The sequence below is a fragment of the Podarcis tiliguerta genome (genome assembly GCF_965153285.1).
Source record: "Podarcis tiliguerta genome assembly, chromosome: 6".
NCBI lineage: Eukaryota > Metazoa > Chordata > Lepidosauria > Squamata > Lacertidae > Podarcis > Podarcis tiliguerta.
This window is the reverse complement of record NC_139539.1, coordinates 35685934-35713002: the sequence shown is the minus strand read 5'-3', so window position 1 is coordinate 35713002 and position 27069 is coordinate 35685934.

Here is a 27069-nt window from a genome sequence, read left to right as displayed (position 1 = left end):
ACCTTCTTTCCCTTGACAGATGGGGCTAACAATACAAGAGGTTACTAGGGCAAGAACATTACATTTCTAAAAAAAGACACTTGTTAGTGAAACGAACCTTTCCTTGCTTAAATACCAAATAAGGAAGAAGTTTTCCTCTTAGTTAAGGGGGTTTCTGGCTTCTTTGAGATTTCATCCCAAACTTGTGAATCAATATGCCAGAATCTTCATCCTCAGTGGTGGCACTAGACCCAGACTTTGGGGCCCAAGTCTAGAACCCCACAGAAGCTGCTTTGAGGGAGGGGCAAATGAAACACACTGCCTCTCTGCTTCCCTATCCCCCCCCAAAAAAATCTGGCCCTGGATGGAGCCTAGGTAGCTAACCCAGGCTGCTGCCAATTTCTCAGCAAAATCACAGCTTGGATTTAAAAGTGCAAGTGCACATAACAATCCACCCACATAGCTCCAAGTGGTGGTTTTACTGAGATTGTAGCAAAAGCAGCACAGATGGCTAGCTGCCATTTTGAAAATGAGACTTAAGAGGAAGAGGGAAGGAGATTATGCTCTGTGATTACATGATGAGTCCTCTTCCCGCTTCCTCTTGGCTTGTTACACAGGCAGAAACTAATACCGTAACTGGTTCCCACTGGTCTGTGGAGTGACCCACATCCAGAGAAAAAAATGAGAAGAAGAGTTTGGATTTGATATCCCGCTTTATCACTACCCGAAGGAGTCTCAAAGCGGCTAACATTCTCCTTTCCCTTCCTCCCCCACAACAAACACTCTGTGAGGTGAGTGAGGCTGAGAGACTTCAGAGAAGTGTGACTAGCCCAAGGTCACCCAGCAGCTGCATGTGGAGGAGCGGGGACGCGAACCCGGTTCACCAGATTACGAGTCTACCACTCTTAACCACTACACCACACTGGCTCACTTTCAAGGGGCGTTTCAAGGGGAGGTTCAATGACCGATCAGGAATGTCTTATCAAGAGACAAGCCACACAAAACACTACAGTCATGTTCACCTGTATAGGTAAATTGTCGTGTTTGCATGCATAGGTAAAATGCCCAACCTGCCCCCACTGTTTGCCAGCTGGACACCCATAGAGGCTGCACTGAAGGCTTCCAAAGATTACCCAGAAGTGGCTTAAACTCTACAAGGCTTAGGCTGTGTTGAAATACCATACATTTAATGCACATTATTCCCACAAAGAATCCCAGGAACTGTAAGGGTGCTAGGGGTAAACTGCAGTTCTAAGAATTCTTTGTATCAAATGATGTGCCTTAAATGTATGGTGTGTGCACAGTCCTGGAAACTGTTGAAGATATTCAGTGATGCACTAAAAGTAAGAATTTTAATGTTCTAATAGCAAATGTGCTGCATTGTCCTGCTGCTGGAGTGTTTCAGAGAATGGAGCTGAGGGAGGCAAGAGAGGGAAGATGAGAGACAGAAAAATGGCCTCCCTCCCACATCCCAGCTGCCAGGCGTCTGAAGAGAGGGGATCAGAAACCTTTCAATTGGAGACAGCCTGAACAGCATTGTAAACAGAATGTCCCTGTCTCTTCTCCCAAGGGAGCAAAGAAGAAGAAGAAAGAAGAAATGAGTGTGTTTTTTAAATCAATGATGCAGACAAGAATTACCTTGAGAGGAAAAACAACAACAACAGAAAGCAAATAAACCAGACATTAAATGTGACCATTTCATTCACCTCAGCCAGGTAGCACTGTGGGGTTCTACCATGATATATCACGTCTAGAGTATTTTTCAGGGTTGGCCTTCAGAGTGGGAGAACTGGGGTGGGAGCCCTGGGCACCAAGCTGAAGAGAGTGCCAGGCTGATACTTTGTGTGCTATCTGCAGTGTCTGGTACATTAGCCAGACTGCAAATCACTGCAAATACTATAAGCATTTTGCTTTTTTTAAAAAAAGAAAACAATAGGAGCTTCAAGAGCTTCTGTTTCACTTCTGATATACTTCTCGTCCTTGTATCCTCTTGCTGCTCAAAACATGGCTTCAGCTTCTGCATCTTGTCACACAGCTCCCTTCCAGCAAAAGGTTTTGAGACATGTTCTCACATAGAGGAAAAGCCATGCCCTTGATTTCACTTGTTACATGCAAAACTACTGTCCCCAAATCTGGTCCAGAGGTTTGGGGGTAACCCTCAGAACAGATTTAGGGGGTGAGCAGCAGGAACAAAGGAGGAGATATTTTAGTTGCATAAGTTCAAATTTTTGTGCCAATAAAACAAGTTAGTTGGATACTCCCCAATATATTTTTGTTCCTTTTATATATCCATATATCACTAATGGATTCATGGGTACATTTATTGTTTCAAAATTTCATTCCCTGTAGAGAGAGCCACCAAATGATAAGTTCACATCTCCTGAGGTATCTGCTAAGGTCTTTATTCTGAGCCTTATAAAAACCATCTATGCAATTAAATATTTCAAGAAGTATGTGTATATCATTAACATCACCAGTGTACCTGCTTTGTAAATGAACATTTCAAATTCTGCTTCAGTCGTTTACACATTCTTTCTTAATTTCCTGTTCATGCAATTTCTTAATCAGAAAAAAATAGAATAAAAAGACTCTTAGCATTACATATTTCTGTGATTTTATCACATGTAATTATCTGTTCCTGCTCAACTGTGGTATTTTTTATCTTTTACAGTGGAATTTGTTTATTTCTTTTGTCTTTTGTAATTCATCCATGTAGAATGACTCTGGTTTTTTATCTGTTTTTAACCTTAGTCCAACACTTTAACAATGGTACTGATGTTTGTAAATTGATGGTGTGGATGTTCATAAGGGCGTATTTCAGAGTACACCCTCCCCTCAGCTCATGATGAACGCCACTGATGTTTGGGCCTGGCTTATAACAAGCTCACATTGACACCATCACTCCCCACCACAGCTGCCATGCCCTTTCCATTCCCAAAACCTATTGGGCAGTGGTAATGAGGCTACCAAATGGAAGGTCTCTCTGTGGAGCTTTATCATCATAACAATAATTGCACTCATGATAAAAGAACACCAAGTGTGGTGTATGGTTTCCAACAATGGTCATATTTGTGGTTATGTTTTTACTGTGCTGCAAGGTGGCAGCAGCAGGAGGAGATACTGGAGATGGGGCAGCAGTTTTTTCAGAGCCCTCTCCCCAGTCCCTCAAGTGTTCCTGCTGGCATTCCTGCTCTGAACAGATGACAATAGTGGGGAAATCAAGTACTCTCAAAACTACATGTCTGAGGATGCTTTGTTCCTGAAGTGCTGTTGTGAGAATGCATGAGTCCTTTTTAAAAAAATAAAATAAAAATTAATTAATAATTCATAGGATTAATTTCAATTTTTTTAAAAAAAACTTCAGCAGGAAAATCTTGCTTTAGTAGAGCAGACAGGGCAGTTGACTGAGGACTATTTCCCCAAGGAAGTTTCTTCTAAAATGTTATATGCATCAATAAATCATTATTTTAGAGCACCAGTTTGAGGCTTCTTCTCTTTCCTTTTTTCTTTTACTTTCTAGTGCTGCCACTTCTCTCTCATTGCTCTTATTTGGATAAAGACATTTAAATTCATTACCGCTAGCCTTATACCTGTCAGATCAAAGTCCCTCTTGGAGACGGCTCATTTGGCTGTTCTGCATGAAGTAGACTAGTTTCAGGATTGATTCTGACATTATGTTCCTGTTCTGATCATGCCTTGAAGAGGTAAGTCTTTAAGGTGAGACTCTTTGGAAGATGTCTTTATCGTCATCTTTAAGATCAGAAGTTGGGCTGGCATGTGGACAGTGTAGACCTCTCGTAAGAACTTGGCGGGAAGTTTGTGTGTTATTGTTGTGTCTGACATTCATGATGGGATATTTGTGGGTGGTGGGGTTCATAGGACTATGTATGCCCTCCCCCCCCCCCCCCCGTTCCAGTTTATGCCCCAGTTTGGCTCCTTGAATTGGGTTTGATGTGACCCAGCCCAGACCCTCCAAATATTTTACAGGGACAGTCCCGGATTTATAGAAGCTGTCCCGCTTTTTTATTTGATCCCAGAATGTCCCACTTTTCCTTAGGATGTCCCTATTTTTATCAGAGAAATATTGGAGGGGAGTTATGCGACCTCTGAGCCAAGGAGCTAAGTATACAGCCTTTAGAAGACAACCCTGTATAGGGAAGTTTTGTAATGTTGGATGTTTTATTATGTTTTTGTATATGTTGGAAGCCGCCTAGAGTGGCTGGGGCAACCCAGTCAGATGTGTGGGGTACAAATAATAAAATGATGATGATGATGATGATTGAATAGGATGTCCCTACTTTCACTGGAGAAAGGTTGGAGAGTATGCCAACATGGGCCTGATCTGGAAGCCTTTCATAGTCCAGCTGGTGATGATGGGGGAGAGAAGGACAGAGTATCTGATGGCATCTCCTTCTCCTCCCTCTCCTTACCACAGACTGTGTATTAATCAGGGTTTAAACACTGGTTAAACATGTATTCAGTGGATTGCTCTCCTTTTGACTTTCCTGGATCACTCCAGATGGATCTAACCTGGGGTGACCCAGACCTTTTCCAGATCAACCCAAACTGGCCTACTTGATGATGCAGAATTTGTACAAAGCCAACACATAGTCCTAGTCTTTACTCTGTGGTGTATGCATACATTTCCATTGGTGTTGTCCATTAGCAGTAAACAAGTATGCTTCTGTTACATGGTACCTGACTTTTCCAAGGCCAGAAAGCAGAGAGTCTTTCTGGTGTATTTTTTCTTAAATCACAGAGAGCAGAAATGTCTGCAAAGGCCAGTGGGGATGATCATCCTGAGTATTCCAAAGCAAATTCCCATTAAAAAAACCTAATGAACACTTAATTTCATTATTATTTTGCTCCCCAAGCCTTATCCATGTTTACTTCTTTCAAGTGTAATGATGGCTAGATTAGGAAAGGAGATTTTAATTGTAAGAAATTTAGCTAAGTAAGGAGCCTGGTTTTCTTGAAACAGGAGTGTTAGAATTCCCTACATGTGTATGTTTGTCTTAAAAATCAATAAAGCACAAACACGTCTAATTACCATAAGATATTCTGCAAAATCTGAAGTCAGATTAGATTTTACTTAAGCATCAAATGGAAACTTTAATGTCTGCCAAAATCAATATGTTACCCACGGGGTCCAGAGAAATTTCACTTACATGCTTCATCATACATTATAATGAAGGTGTCTAATAACATTAACATCGTCTTGAATACATTTTCTGTATAATTTACTTCCCCCCTTCTGCACCAGAGAGATCCAAATATAATTAGATAGAGAAATAATGCACAGCTATTTTTCTTGTTCCCTGTTTCAAACTCATGCAATGATGAACAGAAGCCTGGGTTATTTTAATGCTTTAAATATACACTCACAAAGGAATTTAAGAAGAACACATTCATTTTTCTAGCAATGGAGAAGGAACTTTGCTAAAACAAAATAAATATGCCTTTGCCACCAGGATGTGGGATTTTAGCAATTGCCCATTGTTGTCATTCTTATATTCCACCTTTCCTACAAAGAGCTCATAGTAGCATACATGGCTCTTCCCTGTGAGGTAGGATAGGCTGACAATGAGTGATGGGCCCAAAGTCATCCAGTGGTCTTAATAGCTGAGAGGGGATTTGAATCCTGGTCTCCCAAGTTCTAGTCCAACACTGAAACCACTACACTACACTACACTACACTACACTACACTGGCTACGGGGAAGAGAGAAAGTAAGGAATTATTGCCACATCACCGAATGGGATCTAGATGAACTTGTAAATAGTACCATGCAAAGAAAATACATTTCAGCATTTGAAAATCTGATGGCTCCATTCCTCTCAGTCTGACTGCTTTTCTTTGAGGTTCCACGGGTTATAAAGGCCCCAGGGGCCTCTCTTTTAACAAGTTACTTCCAGGAAAGAATGTGTCCGCCTTCAACTTTATGTTATATTGGATTCTTGTCTCATTACACATGCTAAAGCTATTTTTGGTCATCTGCATACTATCCCTTGCTTTTTTCTGTAGGACTAATTGCAGTCCTTAACAGTCATCATCAGGTTTACCGTACCCATTGAGTCAATCACAATCTCCTACTACCCTCCTGAGAAAAACCCCACCCCACCCTCCCACTGTATATAAGGGTCTAGTGAGTTCTGTTTCAGTGTATCTGAAGAAGTGTGCATGCACACAAAAGCTTATACCCAGAACAAACTTAGTTGGTCTCTAAGGTACTACTGGACAATTTTTTTATTTTGACTGCATCAGACCAACACGGCTTTGTTGTTGTAGTTGTTTACTCGTGTCCGACTCTTCGTGACCCCATGGACCAGAGCACGCCAGGCACTTCTGTCTTCCACTGCCTCCCACACGGCTACCTACCTGAATCTTCAACTTTATGGTTTAGAGTCCCTGCAAACAATGAACCTTTTCTGTCTTCTCCCTGACAAAAATACAGAGCTGGCTCTCTACTGTGGCTCCCACAGAGATATCATTAACAAAACTGATTACATCTGACTTCCCATGCATAAGTATAAATATGGTGGATAGACCTTCCCTGTCACATGCATCTATCAGCTACAAGCAGAACTGGGAGAACACTGGAAAAATGAATGGTAGCAGTCAATTAGTTGATGAGATATTAATCTTACAGCATGATATATAATTTAAATTTTGAACTTTGAAAATTTTAGATGAGCTCAGCAGTACCTCTAATGCTTGCTTGCTTGTTAACAGTCATCCAAGTGGACTAGAGCTGGAATCACGATGGAGTTTGTGTACCTTTTAATGCCATTTTCATGTCATCAAATAATGTCTTTTAAAAAGCTGATTTCAGGGGAAGACACTTCCTCAACTGTCGCTTTTCAATGAGAACAAAGTCGCTGTCTGTTTGCTCACTGGAGTGCAGCTTGACAAGACCACTCAACAGATCATCTATGAAAAGGGACATAGCCACATTAATAACATAATGACGAAATGGAGAGAAGCTAACAAAAGTGCAGATGTTATTAGGAAGTTGGAGTTCATTTTTAATGCTCAGAAATTGAATGATGATGATCCAATGCATGTTCCAGCTTTAAGACTTAACTGAAGGAATCATTGACAGATTTATAACCAAGGTCACATCTGAGCCAGGAGTATTCAGTTCCTGCTTTCTCCATTTTCAGATATCCTATCCTGACTGTCGTATTACACCCATTCAGTGCATTCTTACATTCATTCATTACATGGCTTTACATTCATTGCCTGGTTTCTGAGGCAATGGTAGAAAGTTTTCATCTGATGATCTTTCCCAGGAGTCACTATCAAAACTTCCAGTAGCAATCCTTAGTTCATTTGTATATTGTATCCCAGACATTTCATAAAGATTCTCTACATTTGCTGTTTCACAAAATAATGGGGAACATAGACTGAGGAAAGTTGATGTGCCCAGCAGCTGGCTAGGGCTTGGGAGACCACAAGGTTCAATAAGCCATGGCTCAATTACTCTCTCTCAGCCTAACCTACCGCACACACACACACACACACACAAAACACAACACATGCGCACACACACACACACACACACACACTTTATCTGAGTCCTTTTAATATATGCTTCTACTTTGAAATACTCCTTGTTACCTAGTTATCAATAATATTGGCTCTGCCACTCGTTATTACTGGAAGCATCTTCTGCTGTAGACTACGTATTAATCGTCACAAAAAGCTGTAATATGTGGTCTTGGCAATTTTACAAGGAAGGAGCAGGAACTCAATTTCCCAGAGTTATGATCTTACCCACCTTCTGTTATCATCTGAATAATTAACATCAGGGATGAGCAGTAAATGACTGGGAAATAGAAAAAATGCAAATACCTTTGGCTTCCTATTTGGAACTTCTGTTTTTTTTTTTTTTTTAAAAAAAAAAGGTTTCCCATGCTGTAATTCTGGGAGTGAGCCCTGTTGAACGCAATGTGATTTGCTCCTGAGTAGAGATGTACAGTACAGGACTGTACTGTACTGTACATTGGAACTGTCCTTGAGCACTTTAGGGCATAGCAAATGATATGCTCTTAAATAGATCTACGCTGACAAAGAAGCCCATTGCTCCTTTCACAGGGTGTGAAGCAGCATGTGACCCAAAGTGAAGGAAGTATACTAAGGAAGGCAGGTATATTTTCCCCCACAAGAGGAAGTCTGTGCCAGCCTCATTAGCTATGTGTAGTAGCAGGGCAAAAGGTTGGGCTAGAAGTTTGATTCAGTTCACATTTAACAGTGAATCTCGCTGATTTGCTATTCCTGAAGCAATAGGCAAACTGAAACACAGTTGCTCTCCATGCCATCCAAATCACTGGACTTTATGGCTCTTTCTGCCCCAGATAGGCACAGCCTTAATTCTTCATTGTGGCTGGCTTGATACAGCACACAAGCTCCACATTGGCCATGAACAACACAGCTGCTTCACAACCTAGGTTTCCCAATTTATGGCATTAAAAAACCCACAATCTTTAACTAATACAGACATATGATTACCCAAGAGCATGTGGATAGAACTCTTCAAGAAAGAGCTATGGAATGGCTCCTACCCACAGCTGCAGGACTTTCAGTGTTATACTAGCATCAGGGAAGAAAAATACAGGGAAAACGCCTGCAAATATTGTCCCAAAAGGGGATAAGGGAAGAGAGTGTAGATGTGGTCTTGAGGATCATTCCCTTCTTTGAATGGGGTCCATTCCATTTTTGAGGGATGCGGGTGGCACTGTGGGTTAAACCACAGAGCCTAGGACTTGCTGATCAGAAGGTCAGCAGTTCGAATCCCCACCACGGGGTGAGCTCCCGTTGCTCGGTCCCTGCTCCTGCCAACCTAGCAGTTCGAAACCATGTCAAAGTGCAAGTAAATAAATAGGTACTGCTCTGGCAGGAAGGTAAACGGCGTTTCCGTGTGCTGCTCTAGTTCGCCAGAAGCAGCTTAGTCATGCTGGCCACATGACCCGGAAGCTGTATGCCGGCTTCCTTGGCCAATAAAGCAAGATGAGCGTCGCAACCCCAGAGTGAGTCACAACTGGACCTAATGGTCAGGGGTCCCTTTACCCTTTACCTTTATTCCATTTGTATGTGATCCAGGGATGACGTAAAAGTGAACCGCGAATCTATATTTGTGTCTATTTTTATACAGTACAAATGGGCTCTAAAACAAAGTAATCAGTCAGCCATGTTATCCTTCAATACACCATCCACCCATTTTTCTGCCCCTTTCTTATGGCCACTAAGCACACTCTGTCTTCATTTGGCCGTCTCTTTGTTTGTTTGTTTGTTTGTTTCCTTCACTCTTAGGGTTATCCCACCTGGCCAAGAGGTTCTGTATTTTTGCAAACCTGGGTGTTCCCCCAGCACTGCCATCCATACATAAATGGGACCATTTTTGTTTTTGTTTTTGTTTGCACAAAGATTAACACTCACTTCTGAACTTGGGGAATAGAAGGAATGTTTTATCTACTAAATACTCTTGTGTGCCATTTCCCTGGTTCCCCATGCCTCTTCACACATGATGATACCTTGTTTACCCTATTTTTCACTTGCTGTAATTGATCTTCCTTTGGGGGGGGGGTGAGGGGCATCAGATGGGGGCTGCTCACCATATTGTGTTGAGCTTCTCCATGTCTTCTACTGTCTTTGAGAATAGGAAGGCTGGATTGATGGGGCAAATGGTGAAGATGAGAGGGAGTAAAATTTGGTTGTTGTTTTCTTAGCATGGAATGTTTATGGACTACCCCATTTAAGAAATCTGACATATACGAGAGGAAGCCTCCAGACTGTCAGGGTTTTGCAGGAGGGATTGAAGTGCATATTTTGGTTTGTGCAATTGAATTAAATTGGGGTACTTAGCCAGCCTGGCACAACATATGCACTTTCAGAAAGAGACAGACTTTTTGTGGTTAGAAAAGGTGATGTGGAAATGCACTGAAAAGTATGGAATGAACAAATGATTAATGGGAAATGTATAAGCACCCCAGAAGCAAATCAGGATGTATGCTCATTGCTGTATAATCTCCTTGAAAACAAATCAGAATGAATGCTCAATAAAGACTGGATATAATAAAACCTCTGCATAAGCTTTGTGCAAGCAAATCAGGATGAATGTTCAGTAAATACGTCATCTGGAGAAGCCCAGAGTAACCGTTAGACCAGATATATTACCAAATAATGCTCTGGTGGGAACACTGCTGCAGTATAATTATCTGACAGCACCATTATGTACAGGGTTGGTCTACCCTCCTCTCTTATTCCATAGCTCAGAACACGTTGATTGTTCTTCTGTAATGCCGCTGCAGAGGTCTATAGTGATCATGTTCCGAAAGGAAGAACAGATCACAAAACCTGCTTTGTAGCTGTGTGAACTGAAGCAGAAGAAAGAATGTGGCTTACTGGTCAGAATTGTGGGCCAGCGGACAGCTCACCATAGAAGTTGAGTCTTTCGTCTAGCTGCGCAGAAAGCTCTCCTATCATTTGCACTTCCACATAAGCAGGCTATTTTTCTCCCTGATATTCTGTATTTGGGCTGTCATGGTTGCTTTGGCACAATTTCTGAAGTTTTGCCCCTGAGTGGCACATGACTGATGAGCTACACAAGGAAAACCTTTGAATGCATCCATGAGATGCCAAGGAAATTGATTGTAAACAGCTTAACAGAGGTTGTCTTCCAACAACTCACTTCACCAGCCATTATTCTAATTAGCTGGTGTGCTTTGGACTCAGATAGTGGAGTGTGTTGTGGTTGGGTTTTTTCCTCTCTCTCCTGCCAACGTACAGACCCGGGGCAATTAAATCTGAGTTGGATTCCTGAAAGCGTCAATGTTTTCTTGCCCTTAGCCTGAGCCCAGCCATGATGTCACTCAAATCACTCAAATCACTGGGGTGAACTCAAGGGAATAAACACGCCTCCTCCTTGGCAGGCCCTAATGGTGTCAGGAGAACTAGATTCTGAAGAAGACTCAACAATTGCATTCTTACCCTCTATTCACAAAAGCTCATTTCTGATTTACACAAAATAAATCTGCTTCAGCAGGTGAAAGCAGGAAAAAAGAAAACTCCTGAGAAGACTAGGGTTGCCATATGTTCTCTTTTTCCCAGACACGTCCTCTTTTTCATGGGTATGTAAAATGGGTCTCGTCATAGCAATCCATAGTTAAAAGAAGAAGTCGGCAAATGTGTCCTCTTCTTTGCTCTTCAAAATATGGCAACCCTAGAAGACGTAAGTGGAGATGTTGGAGAATAAAGATGAGGCAGTAGCTTAAGTCTAGTAATCCTCTAAAGAAGAACACAACACTATATTTTTTGCAAAATGGTGACCCTGCACCAATCATGTCAGTGGTGAAGATGGGCAAAATTTTAAAACTTGAAAGAGAATTACAGGTGCTGGAAGGAGAAAGGACAAAAAGAGAGAGATTCTGCAACAAATAAGGATGGAAGGATCTGTCAGTTTTGGTTCTCTCTGCTCCTCAGTTTAAGTCTGAGAAAATAAGTTCTCACATTTCAGCAGCAATTTGTGATTTTAAAAAATTATGTTAAAAATTCATCAGCACTTTAGTGTGTATTTCTCCTAATATACACATTTTTGTATGTAGTTTTTCAAGCAACTTTCCTTAATACAATACACTTTTGCATGTTATTTTCACTAACGATGTTTATGCCCATTTCCTTTAATATATCCATTTTTATAAGCATTGGTTGGCTAGAGAACTGCAGCACAAAATTCAGATAAGTGTGACTTTCAAAGGAAGGCTGTCTTTCCTCACAAATTTTATAGATTTGTCTTTAAATGTGAACTGTATCAACATTATCTCCCATGCCTAACAAAAAATAATGGCCACCATAAGCTAACCCAATGGCAGCACCTAATCATATCTACTCTCAAGTAAGTCCTAGTAAGCTTAATGGTGTTTACCCCCAGGTTAGTGTGGTTAGGGTTATAGCCTAAATTTTAGAATGAAGTATACCATCTCTTGCTCTCTTGGCATTTGGTAAAGATGTGTGTAGCACCTAAAAATTATATTTCTGTTGATTGAGGTAGAATCAGGATGCCTGTAAAGCAGAGGCCTGCTGTTAACTTTTAACATAAATTTTGACCATTGATTGATCACTTGTACATTAACAAATCATGCTTTCCCTGCATCCACTCAAGCAGGTTTGCAATCCCCAACTCTTACCCATCCGTGGCCAGTCCCCATCAACATTATTTCTTCATCTTTTACTCCCATGTGCTGTTCCCAAGAATCCAGTTCTTTTGCTCCAATCATGCAAATTTAAAATTTGCCAACAGGGATCTCCAGCAAATAGACATTTAATCTGTTTCTTACTGAACACAGTACTCTCAAGCACGTACACAATGACTCTCCCTAGCTTACAGTACGGAACCTCGCTCATCAGAGAGGTAGCAATGCAGCTTCCGATTTCAGTGCTGCCAAGGAGCCTTTATTTTGTCAGCACAGAGCTCAATAGTCAGTCGATGCAAACTTGCCTTTGATAAGTGGCATTCTGGTAATTACAGCATGATTCCTGCCTAAACTGCTGCCTACTTGGGGTTCTTGTGTCTATTTACTAGGTTCCTCCTGTTTCAGCCACCATATGTTTTGTTGAAAAGCAATGATGTCGTCTTTCTGCCAGTTCAGATCCCATAAGCATATATGGGAAATTAAGATATTTTGCCCAAGCATACACCACTTTCCACTAAAATGCATTTTCCATTTTGCCACCCACTCATTTAGTTTGGAGAGGTCCTTTTGGATCTTTTCAGAATTTCTCTTTTCCCCCCAACAACTGAATATTTTCATATTATCAGCAAACTTAGTCACCTCATTGCTCACTCCTAGCTCTAGATCATTTATTTAAAAGTGCAGGTCCTAATACAGATCCTTCGGGGATTCCATTTTCTACAGCCCTCCATTCAGAGGACTATCCATTTGTTCCTACTCTCTGCTTTCTGCAACTGGCAGAGATCTAATAGGCAGCTAACATCAGTATCCCCATTAAACTTGCTCTTCCTCACAAGGGGAATGTTTCGCCACCCATCAGGTACAGCTCAGACTTGACCTTAATGGGACATTGTAGCTGGTTATCTGTGCTAAGCTACCCGAACAGCTCATAGGAAGTGATTCAGACCACACTTTCTATGCTGGTGTCTTAGCCAGTGCATGAATGCCCTTTTCCTTCAATAAAGTTGTGGCCTATTTCATCCCATTTATTGGTGTCTGCTTCCTCCAATCAGCAATGCACCTTCCCACGGTACAGCAGCAGAGCACAGGGGCTCTTCTTCAAATCACAGCCATACCAATATCTTCCACACCCATCAATAGGATCTATTTCTAGTTAATTCCAATGTATTTTTTGGTCAACACCATTCACTGAGAACTAATCACAGGCCTAGGTTTGCTGTCCATTTGGGAAGTGAAGAAGTGATGGGGAGAAGGAAGAATAAAGAACCACCGCATACTTGAATTTCATTCAAGTGAAGTGAAATGTCTTTTAGTGGTGGGAGAGGGGGATCCTCAGTTTGTTCATTGTTTACAGCTGGCAGAGAAACGATGACAGAGTCTGAACAATTTGTAAGGCAAAATCCAGGTGCATCTCTTCCAAGACAGATATATCACTTTCTCTCTGTCTTCTCCATTGATGCTTTTCTCTGTCGGCTGGCCTTTCTGAACCAGCATTCTATGAATGGTGATGGGAACAGCAGAGCTAGGATGAAGCCTCTCTTAAGATGCCATCTAGTGGCCCATCTCCTCTCTTGCAGCTTTGGGTTTTTCATTCATCAAGCCTGCCGTTTCCTCGTGCCGTTAGCAATAGCTGTGAAGTTCCCATTCAGAATTACACATGGCTACCTGGCTTTAGCTTGATTCCGCACAGCACAGTGAGCCAGAGATAATGAAGTGAATTCCTTCAGTCTTATTCAGAACTCTTTAAAGGGAGTGCAAAACACTTGTGAAAAAGAAAGGTGATTGTGAAAAGCTTCGTCACAATTAAATGTTAGTATTTTAAGGAGCATAAGACCACCTCCTCCCCACGATTGAAAACATTCGTGCAAGCAATAGCATCTTGAAATTGCTTCATAGTAGGAATCTCGCTCTCTCTTTTTGTATATATAGTAGAACCTCTACTTACAACCGCCTCCACTCGCTGACATTCCAGGTTGTGACCATGTCAAACCCGGAAGTAACCTTCAGGTTTGCCACTGTTCGCACATGCCCCAAAGCGGGCAATCACCGCCCGTGCCTGCACACAACGGCATCTTCTCCCAGTGACCCGTTTCGCCATAAGGACAGGCCTCCGGAACGGACTGTTGTCGTGAGCAGAGGTTCCACTGTAATTTTTATTAAGTTTTCTCTTTTACAATTAAAGATACTCACTTTACATCCTTATGATATCAATGACTTCCCTTCTTCTCTTTCCATGGTTCATTTTACATATAATAAATCCCTCCATATTTTACAAAAACTATACCATTCCCTATTCCATTATTGCATCCATCAAACTTGTTTACACTGTTGAATTTATCTTAATGCTGCCTGCGTTTTCAGCTGTACACAATTATTTCCCATATATCTAATAAACATTTTCCAATCTTCCCTAAATGTATGTTCTTCTTTTATTCTATATGTTAAGTCTGCGAGTTGTGCATATTCTGTCAGCTTATATTGCCATTCTTCTTTAGCTGGGGCCTCACTCCTTTCCATTTTTGGGCTCACAAAACATGGGCTGCAGTAGTAGCATACATAAATAACCTTTTTGGACACCTGGGAATTACAGTCCATAGTAGGAACATCTTAATGAATGGAGGATTTTGCCTTATGTGGGCTGAGCAGGTATTTGGTTTATGGAAGTGTTTAGTTTACCTTCTCAACAATCTACTGAATAAATGCAGAAGTATAGATAATCCAATGCTCTAGATGCTGCCCCTGCACCATGCTGAGCTCTGCCCATCTTGTCCTCCTACCTTTCAGTAGCCAGCAGTGACATATAGCATTGGAAAGACAGCAGAGCTCTGCAGCTCTGCCCACACAGCCACTCTGGCCATTAGAGCTGCTTAGAAATTTTCGAAATTTTGAGCGACATACAAATGCTTTTAAATAAATGCCTATACACACTCACACTTTGTGACTATACACAAAGTGTAGCTTTGACCTACACTTTGGAACTCCCTGCCAATTGATATTAAGCAGGTGCAATCACTGTATTGTTTCTAGTGCCTGACAAAACCCTTTTTGTTCCAATAACCCTACCCAAGCATGTAATTCTGAATACATGGTTTTAATAAGTGTTTTATAATAACTATTTTATATTCTATTTCAATTGCTTTCAGTGTAACTGGCTTGTAATGTTAGGTTTTTATTGGTACATTTAATGATTTTTCTCAAGCTGGTCATTGTAAACAGCTTAGAGGTCTTTTGCTCTTAATTTTGTTAAATAAAAATAATTGAGATCACTCCTGTCTGCAGATTTCCCTAGGAACAATAAAATCCAGATATATAAATTTTGGAACTGTTCCTCTGTAGCAAAATCTCTGAGCTGGACAGAGTGTAACTTTTTTCAAAGGCATCCACCTGAAAAAAAGAAATTGGAAAGGAGTATTTTGACGCTTCCGGAAATATATTTCAAAGCTGAAACAATAATACTTTGTGCTTGCCTTGAATTCCGGTTTGTTCATGGAATCAGCCTTTCTATCAAATCAAGGAAGGTTCCCTATAGGGCATTCTTTTCTCCCTTGCTCTCTTTATTCTTCAGATGCACAAAATAACATTTCACTTTCTTTGCCTTTCAAAGGTTTTTATCCATATCTATCAGGCCTTGAAGATATTCCCTGTCTCGTCTTCCATTTAATAACCTAATTGCAGGTCTGTGTTGATAGACAAATTAGGATAGGTCAGGGGGGAGCAAAAAAAATGTAAGGAGAAATTAGACACTTATATGAGAAGCAAATAGCTGCAGAGAGATTAATCAAATGATATTGGCTGGCTATGCTCCTGAGGCATGCTTGATAGACTCACATAGGACCTTCTCCTCACCCCTAGTGCTCGTAGAGAGCTGGATTGTTATTTTTGCCTCCAAAGCGGTCATTTTCCCCTTGCCCTCTTTCACAACAAACCTTGTCAGAAGTACGAGACATTTCTCTAGCACATGTTTAGAGTACCTTGGGGCTTCAGCTGGGGTATTGCTTCCAGTGGCATTCCTTAAAATAATCTTCTCCAGCCTTGTGTCCAGAAGATGGAGCTGATTTGGGGATCAGGGCACTGGGGACTGCAATGGGGGGTGCATCAAAAATAGCCTCCACCTTCATTGACAGGCAACTTTGCTAGATCAAAGACCTTCACACGAATGCAGACACAACAATTGGATTCCACCCCCGGACTGCCCATTCTTCATCAGAACATTCTACTCCCTGGGTAAGAGGAAGGGAGGAGTCACCTTCAAAGAATAAGCGAACTGGGCCTTTTGACAACGCCTTCACCCCACCTCCCCCAAGCCATTATATCAAGGCCTGTTAAGAAATCAAGTAGTAGCAATTTCATTTCTCTTCTCACTTTGGAAAAGCAAGGCATGTGTACGGATGATTGCCAAGAGGCTTCGCCTCCCCCCACCTGCAGAAGAATGAAAACAGCTATAAGAGTTGTGTTAACATCTGATGCTTATACCACAGTCACTGGCTCTACAACATTCTCAGCAAAAACGTCTGGCTTTTATGCAGACCTTCAAATAACTGTCGTTTACACCGAGTGTGGAAATGGCTTTTCTTTCATTCATTTGCTTTTATAGGAGATGTGGGACCATTGCGAAGGTGCCGGGCCAATTCTATATGAAATATACCTTGTAAATTCCATACACTTCACCAGCAGAAGCAGTGCATTATTTGCAGATGGATTGAGCCATAAATGTGTATGGGCAGTACGTTGCTTTCACCACAATGCAAAGGTTTTGCTTCTGTCCTCACTGCCGCCTTCCTTTTTACTCAAGAAAGTTGATAGAACAATGAAATTCACTTTTGGGAGCTTGTGGCTCAGAAACACACTTCAGAAACTCATATTTTCAGAAACACACTTCAGAAACTCATATTTTTACTGATTGGGTGCAGACACAGGAGTGAAGGTAGGTAAGTTTATGCTACAGTTTATATGGTAGAGCAGCTGCTGCGTCATACATGAGTCATGTTGCAGCTGCGCAGAAATGAGACACAGGTGGCACATTAAACACTGTCAATGGCAGCACTGCCTTCCCCACACTTTTCAGTGGCTGCAGCTACCAGATGGTGACATCTTCTAGATCCTAAGAGTCCACAGCATCACTGGTTGAAGGCGAGGGTTGCAGCCAAAATAAAGTACCCAATATAACCATCAAAATCAGCAACCTAGAAATTTCAAAACCACATCAACATAAAAGATCACTGGCGGCAGCAAATGAGAAAGCCAACCTATTAAAATATTCCTAGGATCAGGCTGCCTTAGTCATTAATAGCATTACTTAAAAGGTGTATATAATTATGCATGTGTGGTGAAAGCGGATAAGGAGAAGTTTTTCCTCCCCATAATACTCGAGCTTGGGGCCATCTAATGTTGGAGGATTCAGGACAAACAAAAGAAAGCACTTCTTCACACAGCACATAGTTAAATTATGCAGCATGCACCCGTAAGATGTAGTAATGACCACCAACTGGGATGGTTTTGAAAGAGGATTAAACAAATTAATGAAGGATAGGGCTGTCAATGACTACTAGCCACAATGGCTCTGTTCTACCTCCACTGTCAGAGGAATATTCCTCAGAATGCCAGTTCCTGGGAATCACAAATGGAGAGAGCGCTGTAGCATTCAGGTCCTGCATACAGGCTTCCCATAAGCATCAGCTTGAACAAGATACTGGATTAGAATAGCCTTTCACCTGATGCAGCAGGGCTTTTCTTATGATCTCGGTCTGTTGAAACTCTGACTTACACAAGAAGAAGAAGAAGAAGAGTTTGGATTTGATATCCCGCCTTTCACTCCCTTTTAAGGAGTCTCAAAGCGGCTAACATTCTCCTTTCCCTTCCTCCCCCACAACAAACACTCTGTGAGGTGAGTGGGGCTGAGAGACTTCAAAGAAATGTGACTGGCCCAAGGTCACCCAGCAGCTGCATGTGGAGGAGCGGAGACGCGAACCCGGTTCCCCAGATTACGAGACTACCGCTCTTAACCACTTTTACCACACTGGCTCTCGACAAAACAATATGTCAGCATACACTGAACTTCTACAATACCAAATTACCTTAAGTAGTCTTTGCTGCATCCAGATGCCAGGTTCCTCCTCAAAAATGTATTTTTAAGCTGGTCCAAACTTACTTGTTGCATTAGACAAACAATTGTAGTTTCATTAGAAAGCGCCAAATTGTGCTGCCAATAGATCTTCTATGTATTGGGGACAGAGTTCTCAAAACAGGTACAGTGCATAAAAGAAATTGATGGCAGCCCTATATACCAAGATTCTGCAGGTCCCCACCACCTTATTCGACTTCCCTTATTGATTCTAAGGCATATACTTCCAGCCTTGACATCAAATGTTATTAGAACATCCATATTCCATCCACACTTCACATAGCTTGTATCAGATTTAGATGTGTCAGGGATGTTTTTCTATCTATCATTTCAAATGAAAATGAACTTCATTTATATTCCATGTCATTTGGAATATAAGAATATAAGAAAAGCTAAGGGGGGAAAGTTTCAAAGGGGGGGAAAGGGGACTCAGGGCATGCCATTATAAGCAGCTCTGAATTTGACTATATATAATATTGGTAAGATACATATTGCTTTAGAGAATAGCGATAATATAGGCCAGAACAAACAATGTAGTGCAGAATCAAAATTCCTGAGGTCAGAACTAGGACTTCAATTTATAGCCTTATTTGCATGGCACTTTTGCAGTACTTGGTTGCCTTCATGCTGTTAATGTAATCCTTGAAACTCTCTCACAACCTTGAGAAGTGCTATTAACCTCATGTTTATGGTTCACCGAAAACACAGTTAGGATATTTGTCTAGGGTGGGACCCTGGCAGGAAATGGATTTGAACTCTGGTCTAAATATACGAGCCAGCACCCTAATCATTTACCACTTTCTTTGGGGGCTGCTGGATGAGTTCCTTGAGTTTCTGTTATACTACATATACATGCAGAGACCACTGCAAGTAAAAGTGGAAGCCTTGTTTGGGATTTTGAGCACATTGTTAAAGATTAGTGTGAAGCCATCAGGAATAAAGGAACATCAAATATTGTTCAGTAAATTACTGTACATGGTTCTCTAAGCACCAAAGTTCAGGCATATTGCTTCAATTTTCTGGAACTGGGGATGATCGTCACACAAGTCACAAACTTGTGAACAGAACTCGCTTGAGGCAGTGGCTGAACTGATGGTTAAGACTTAGAAAAAGGTATAACATTGTAGGCAATACCCCGTGGTTGGTCACTGAGAGAGCAGAGGGGAATTCTGTCTTGCTGTTAATCTGGCACAAGTTAGTCACGTCCTGGTCCTGTATATGAGAACAAGGTGTTTGTCGCAGAGGAAGCCAGTCAGTAAATCATACAGTTCAAAGCTGGAGTTAACTCTTTATTAGCAAAACATGATCTTCACAGACTTGGCTGAGTTTCGGGCATAATAAGCACAGCCCTGTAGGTCCTTCTCCATGAAATCAGTTGCCAAGACTAAAAGTTCCCACCTCCCCACAGCCACCTATATCTCCTCCTCTCCAGGACGTCTTGCAAGCAAACTAAGCATAGGGCCTTCTTGGCAGTTGCGCCTCCCTGTGGAAGACCCTCCTGTCAGATGTCAAGGACATGAAGAACTATACAACCTTTAGAAGACATCTGAAGGCAGCCCTCTTTTGGGAAGTTTTTAATGTTTGATGTTTTATTATATATTTATATTTTGCTGGAAGACTTCCAGAGTGGCTGGGGAAACCCAGACAAATGGGTGGGGCAGGGGCAGAGGAAGGGGGTGAGGTGGGTGCGGGCCGCCCCGTGTGTCACCACTGAGGGGGGTGACAAATTGCCAGGCAGCATTCACCATGGGGCCTGCAGTACACCCGAGCCACGCGTCTTTCATGGGAGAGACGCAGTGGCTTGGGCACGCACAGGCTCCACACTGCTCAAATGGTCTGCCTGCTGCCTCCCCCCCCCCCAACTGTAGGGCAGCTGAGTGGGAGGAGGCAGGCAGACTCCTGAGTGGGAGGAGGCAGGGTATAAATAATAAAAGTGGTAGTAGTAGAGACTGTGCCTGCATGCAACTTGTCTTTGCTCCTCATGTTTCATGCCTCTCCTGCCTCTGGGAGTCAGGGGAGGGTAGCTTGTTACAGAAGGAGGAAATACCTGTGACTCTTCACCAGCCTGACACATTTCTGCCTCTTGACCTCCCACTTGCCAGCTTCAGCTTCTGATTCTTGACTTCTCTCTGCCATAGACTCTCCCAGCTCACTAAGCCTGGCTACCCCTTCAGTTTCCAACACCTTCTCTTCTCCATCTTCTCCCCATGACCACTCATTGTTGTCCAACCACCACTCCCCAGGCTCTGAGATGTCTTCCCTTGGTAGTTCACCAGCTAGTTCCTCCCACCATTCCTCTATGTGCAACCAGTCTCTGACATCATGCACTACACAGTGGTAGACAACATGGTGCCCTCCAGATGTTGTGGGCTATAAGTCTAAGCATTCCTGACCATTGGCCATGCTAGCTGGAGCTGATAGGATCTTTAGTCCATAACATCTGGAGAGCATCATGCTGGCTACTCCTGGGCAGAGAAATTCATCTGGAATTCAGCTCAGAGGAGAGGCAGAGGTTCGAGGCATGGATAAGAAACTGTGGCATGGGACTGGAAGTGGGACTAATCCTCTCTTCTGAATGACAAGATGGTGCACTTTCAGAAGAGAGGATTTTATATATATTGTTTACCAGCATATTGGTGCTGAGGCTTACTGCTTGAGTGAGGTCTCATGTAGGACCCTGTGTTCAGGAAACAAAAAGGTAAAGATTCAGAAATGCAATGCACACTACCAAATTACCAGTGAGCAAACAACTAATTCACTGAGATAACAACTGTGGACATGTCACAGTTGGAGTATATGGGTGATATATTTCAGAATTTGCTGGTACATTGGGGGGGGGGGGGCTTGCCAGCATCAAGTGGCCCAGGAGGATCTGGCTGGGGGCTTATGATGTGACAAACCACAGCAGTCAATCTCATCCATTTCAGTTGGACTTCCTTCCAACTGAGAACACTCAGGGTTGCAGCCTCAGTTGAGCAGTCATGTGCACAAGCTCTCTGAAGGGTTGGCGGATGGAATGAACAATTTCGTGTTTTAGAATGCAGTAAACATTTCTTCTAGATAGATGTCTCCTCAGTATACTGCAGGTTAGTTTGCAGCTGAAATTGTTATAAGCCCAAGTTGAAAGAAAGAAAGAAAGAAAGAAAGAAAGAAAGAAAGAAAGAAAGAAAGACCCTGAGCTGCCTGTGTTAGAAAGCAGCAGAACTTTCCCTTATTGGGGAATATGCAGGCAGGATCATTCACTCCAAAGGAAACTGCAATCAGTCATCTCTGAAGGGGGTAATCTGGTTTAGAGGAGTTAACAAAGGATCCCTGCAGTGAGGAGGGCAAGACTGACTAAGTGTAAGATGAAGGAAGAAGATGGAGGAGTTGCAGATGACAAAAACCGACAGCTCCCAATAAGTCTGACTCACATAAAAGTGTGCAACCATTATTAACCTTAGAAAATGCTGAAGCTGTGACTCACTCATACACTCACCTTGAGCATCGACTTCATGGAAGGTTTATGTATCCCAACCCTATTAGAATTAGCTGCAATAAAGCATTTGTAATGTGATGCACATAATCCCTGAAGCTATCAGACTCTTCCATCCAGTCATTTAAACAGTGCTTTCTGACATCATCTCCTCTGTGTGACAGCCAGCTATCTTGGACTTAACAAAGCAAGAGCCTCAGACATGCATTGGAGTGCATTTCCCAGCTTCCTCTCTTGATTAAAGGAGATTCTCAGTTGCCCCTCAGTGTCTTAACTTAATGCCTAAAGCCATCTGTGTCCATGCATATGCCCATCAGTTTCCATACATCTTGGTTTTTTACTTACTTACTTACTTACTTACTTACTTATTTCGGCATTCTTTTATGTCCTGCCTTTCCAAGGAGCTCAATATGTTGTATATGGCTCTCCCTTTCTCTGTATTATCCTCACAACCACAGGATAGACTAGCCAAAGGTGTCGTGGACTGGTTGGACACAGAGGTGTGGTGGGAGGAAGAAGTTGGAGAACCACTAAGGGAAGAAGACTCAGAGCCTGGGGAGTGGTGGTAGGACAATGATGTGTGGCCACAAGGAGAAGATGGGATCTGCTGGTACTTTTGCTTTTCCCCACCCACAGGAGACATGGGGAACCTGTGGCCCTTCAAAGTTGATGGATTCGACCTCCCATTAGCTCCAACCAGCATGACCAATGGTCAGGGATGATGGGAGGTAGTCCAAAAATATCCAGAGGGCTACAGGCTCCCAAATCCTGATCTGCAATCCCTAGACCATGGTTTAGCATTTCATCTGTACCACCTACCTTAGGATGTAAACAGAAAATTCTTCAGATTAAAGTTATATTGTTAAATATTACATACTTATATTTCACAAGTATCAAGAAATATGAAATAATAATTACCCCCTGAAATTAAAAAAGATTTTTTTAAAGGAAAAATACAAAAAGAATGGTGTCTACATCAGATACGTAAAACGAGCAAGTAAAACTTGCCAACTTATTACATTCATGCCATAGCCAGCCCATTATATATAGGCTTCTTTTATAGACTTTTCAGCATTAATTCCTATTAACTCTGAATTTGAATCATTGATCTTATAACCAGATATGGTACCAAAGTAATATAATACACTTGAATTAGGACCCCATCAGTGGCTCATAAACTGTAGAATTCTTTATCCTTAAATATCACCTATTGTATCTTACCATTACTCTGAATTGCTATAGCTAGCATTTCTTATGATAGATTAAATACCAGTGGAGAAGAGGGCAGGCTTGCAAAGGAAAACCCCACTTTTAAAGTAGAATCCATTTTCAAATACTTAGATTATCTAAGTCTTTCTTCAGGCCTCAGGTGACGCTGTGATAGGGACAGATTCATCATTTGAATTTCTTGATTGGAGCCATTGTTAAAATGGACAGGAGCCCTGCCAGAGCTGGATGTGAGGATATATTCAATTAGAACAAGGCTGTTATGACCACATATCTCCAATACTCTGGCAGGGGCGGGGTATGCATGCATTTGATTGCAGTTGGTTTCCAGCCACAATGCAAAGTTTTGGTTGTCACCTGTGTGACCCTCAGTGATTTGGGACTTTGGAATCTGAAGAACAATCTTCACCCACATGAGTCTGCCCAGCAACTGAGATAATAAATGATTATAGTCTAACCCTTTCCAGACTCATGCAACCCCTTCAGAAAGGAGAGAGGTGGCTACTGAGGAGAGGACCTCTTCCTTAGTGGCACCTCAGCTCTGGAATGCCCTCACCTCGTGCTCTCAGAATGATCATGTTTAAAAATCGTCACGACCTTTATTATTTTTTTGTAAGCTGCACTGCAGGAAAGTTGGGGTAGATATATGTGAAATAGCTAACAAACAATTCTTAGGATTCCTAAATGTCAGTGTCAATGAAAGGAGAGATCATCATCCTCTGTTTCTTGCACCAGCAATTTTTCAATCTAAAATGCAAATGAAACTTGTTGTTTTTGGCATCCGTCTGTCTCCAGAGACAATGGAGTGCACCTCTGGTTAGCAGCTGTGTTAGCAGCGCCAAAGTGACCCCCTCAGGGCACAAGCCTGGGCAGTGTGCATGGAGGTCCTGGGCTGCTCAGACAAAATGCTCAGTCCAAAGAAATGCAGAGCAATGCAGTTGGCACCAGCTTGGCTGCAGGAGTTGCCAGAAGGAGGCATCCAACTGTCTTATCTCCTGAAGATATCCTGCAAGGCAGCAGAGGTCTAGGAACAGAGTTTTCCTTCTCCAAGATGGGCTACTTTCCCAAGATGACAAGCCCCAGCTGTCCCTTGTTTTCTTCTGCAGCATATGCAGAAACCAATGGAAACCACTTTCTTGACTGTTGGACCCACTATTGGTTTTGTCCTCTCAATCTGCCATGGCCTGTCTTCTCATGCATGGAAAAGTCCCTAACACACCAAGGGTTTCCCTAACACCCCAGACACATTTCCTAAAAGATGCCAGTAGACTGGAGTCCTTTGCCACTTTGCACTCTGCCTCAGCCCATTCCATTTTGTGCCTGTCTGGAAAACAACCTGCCTTGCCAATATTCCTAGCAGATGTCACCAGTGGAATATGTCAGTTTATTTATAGCTAGTTCACTTTCATTTTCATCGATGCAAGGATCCTGTACGGAGATTATGTTCCTTGGGGAACCTTGTCTCATTTCCATCGCAGGGGGGTTGACACCCTGTTGCAAATGAACAGGAACCCACTCTCCACTGAGAATTTGTATGGCTTCAGACTCTGCCTCCCTCCTCATTCTCTTCCACTTAACATTCTGCACACATGTGGCTCCAGATGTGGTGCAACATGACAAATAAGAAACCTTTTTTAACCCTTAATGGACATTTGCTCTTATTTTTGACAGCTCTCCCAATCAGATTTGATTCACTCCAACCAGACAGCTTTGGGGAATGAAGATCCTCATTGTGCATTCCACTCTGTGACCTCCTGCCAAGCTGGACCATGCACAGCTTTCTGCTTTATTGGTTTGTCATGAGCTGTTTAATGCCAGTGATGCCTTGGGCTGCAATCTTGTTAAAGGCTAACAGTGTGTTGTGCCAATGGTATTCAAAGGTGAATGCTCACACTTGACTGCATTAGAAAACCCCTTTGGCTGAATGCATGGAAAGTGAAGATACCTCTCTGCTGATAGCTGAAGGTTGCTGGCTGGGCAGAGAATAGCGGGCCCTAAATAAATGTGCATCTTTTTATTTTCAACTCTGTGGGGCACAGTCCTCTCTTTCTGCCTATTGACACTGCTCTGAAATAGCTGTTCAGCTGTCAGGAGCTGCCGGAGTTCAAACTGGAGGTCTTCCGATTGGTGTGCAGCTGCCCTATGAACAATCTTATTGATGATATGGTGCAAATTTTTGGCACTCAGCACCCTAGGAGCTTCAGTTTTAGGTCTTGCTGAAATAGAAACTGAATGCACTTTTTATCACAGACGGAAGCCTTAGACCTGTCAGTCAACTACAAAGAAATGATTAAATATCTTAAAAGTGACAAAGAATATTTTAAACAATGGTTGGAGGAGCTAGAGAACATATAGAAATAAATAAATTTATATGTGTATGAAATTTTTGAGGCAGAAGAAGGCAACATCAAAACTTTTATTATAAATTGAATTAACAAGTTGTCACCTGTCCCGAAACTGTAAATCAGTGCTGTGAAATGAACTGATGGAGCTATCGGAACAAGACCCCAAAATGCCATTTTGCCAACGGACATTGTTTTATGCTTTCCCAGGTATTCAAAGAAGTAAAAGTTAATGCAAAAAATGATAACCATCTAAGGTCTACAATAACCCATTAGAACCCATTGAAGCTACACAAAACAAGGCTGCCTCCTTTTCCTCTTGTTCATATTGGTTACTGAGCTTCTAGCAAAGTGCAGGTGGCAGAATGTCTACCTCAGAATAAGTACCAAAGTTCACAGGGACTTACTGTGCATTTAGAAGTCAGTAGCACCGATTCCACTGATTATTACTCCCTGATAAGTGTAAGATTGCCTTAGTCTGCAATCCTATGCACACCTATCTGGGAACACAACCCAATGAATACAGTGGAGCATACCTCTGAGTAAAATCCAGGACTGTGCAGAGACTATTATTAAAAAGAATATGTGACTCTAAATAAGGCTCAAATGAAAATCTCAATTTTTAACAAAAGACCCAGAGTTCGTACGTGGAAGATTAATGATTCTAATATTGAACAGCCTAAGAACTTTAGATATTTAGGTACTCAGTTCCATCAACTGAGTATCTGGGCAGGCCCATAGGAAACAACACAGCTTCAAGCATTCAAAGTAATTAAAGTCATTTTAAACTTTGCATAGTTGAGACAAGGAAGACTATTCTCCCCGCATCCACCACAACCTTAAACATTATTGAAGGGGAGATCACTCCCCAGTTATTTTACAGGACTGAAATATGGGGTATAGGGGAACCTAGGAAATGGGAAGTGGTGCAAATTTCCATTTTGAGGGTGCTCTGGTGAGTTGCAAACTACACCCTTGCTGCTTTTCTAAGAGATGTTGCTAAACCATCATAGTCATGACAGTGGGGAAAGTTCTGGCCTCATATTGGCCGGAATTGCAGAAATTTATCAATAAATGATTGGCAAATCAATATTCCCCTTGGATAGATTCCTGAGGTTTCTAAGACACTTGGGTCAAGAGAAAGACTTTGATGTGGTTATGTCAAAATAGGGCCTGAATTCTAAGGAGCTGAATATTGCTTCTTTAGATCAGCTGGGGTAGGGGAGAGGTGGAGAAGGTCCTCCCTGATATTCCCCTTTCCCACCACTGATGCTGAGGGAACATAATGAAGGAGAGAAGTCACTCTACAACACTGCTGGTCGCTCCTGCTTACTGAAAGGGGAAGCAATGAGACATGAGGAGCTCAGCACACTGTGTGGTGGCATGAGTGTCACATTGACTCCACCATCACAAACTGAACTCACTGGGTCTCACCGTCTGAGAAAACAGTAGTGGCTGATGATGTTGGGAAGCCATGAGAGCAACAGAAACCCACCCACACTGCCTCCCAAGCCTCTACCATGTGTAAGGAAGGGAGTGGTTTGAGTGAGCTATGGGGTTTAGGGTGGTGGTCTCAGTTGAACTAGTGGGAGATGGGTGAGCTGTGAGGGGGTGGAGTTGCATAAGCTGTAAAGAGAAAGGGGGGTTGGGATGATGTGGAAAGGGAAGCAGGGTTGGTTAGGTGTAATGGGAGGAGAGTTAGCAGCGGGGGGGTGGGCGTTTGGTAGGGTTGGCC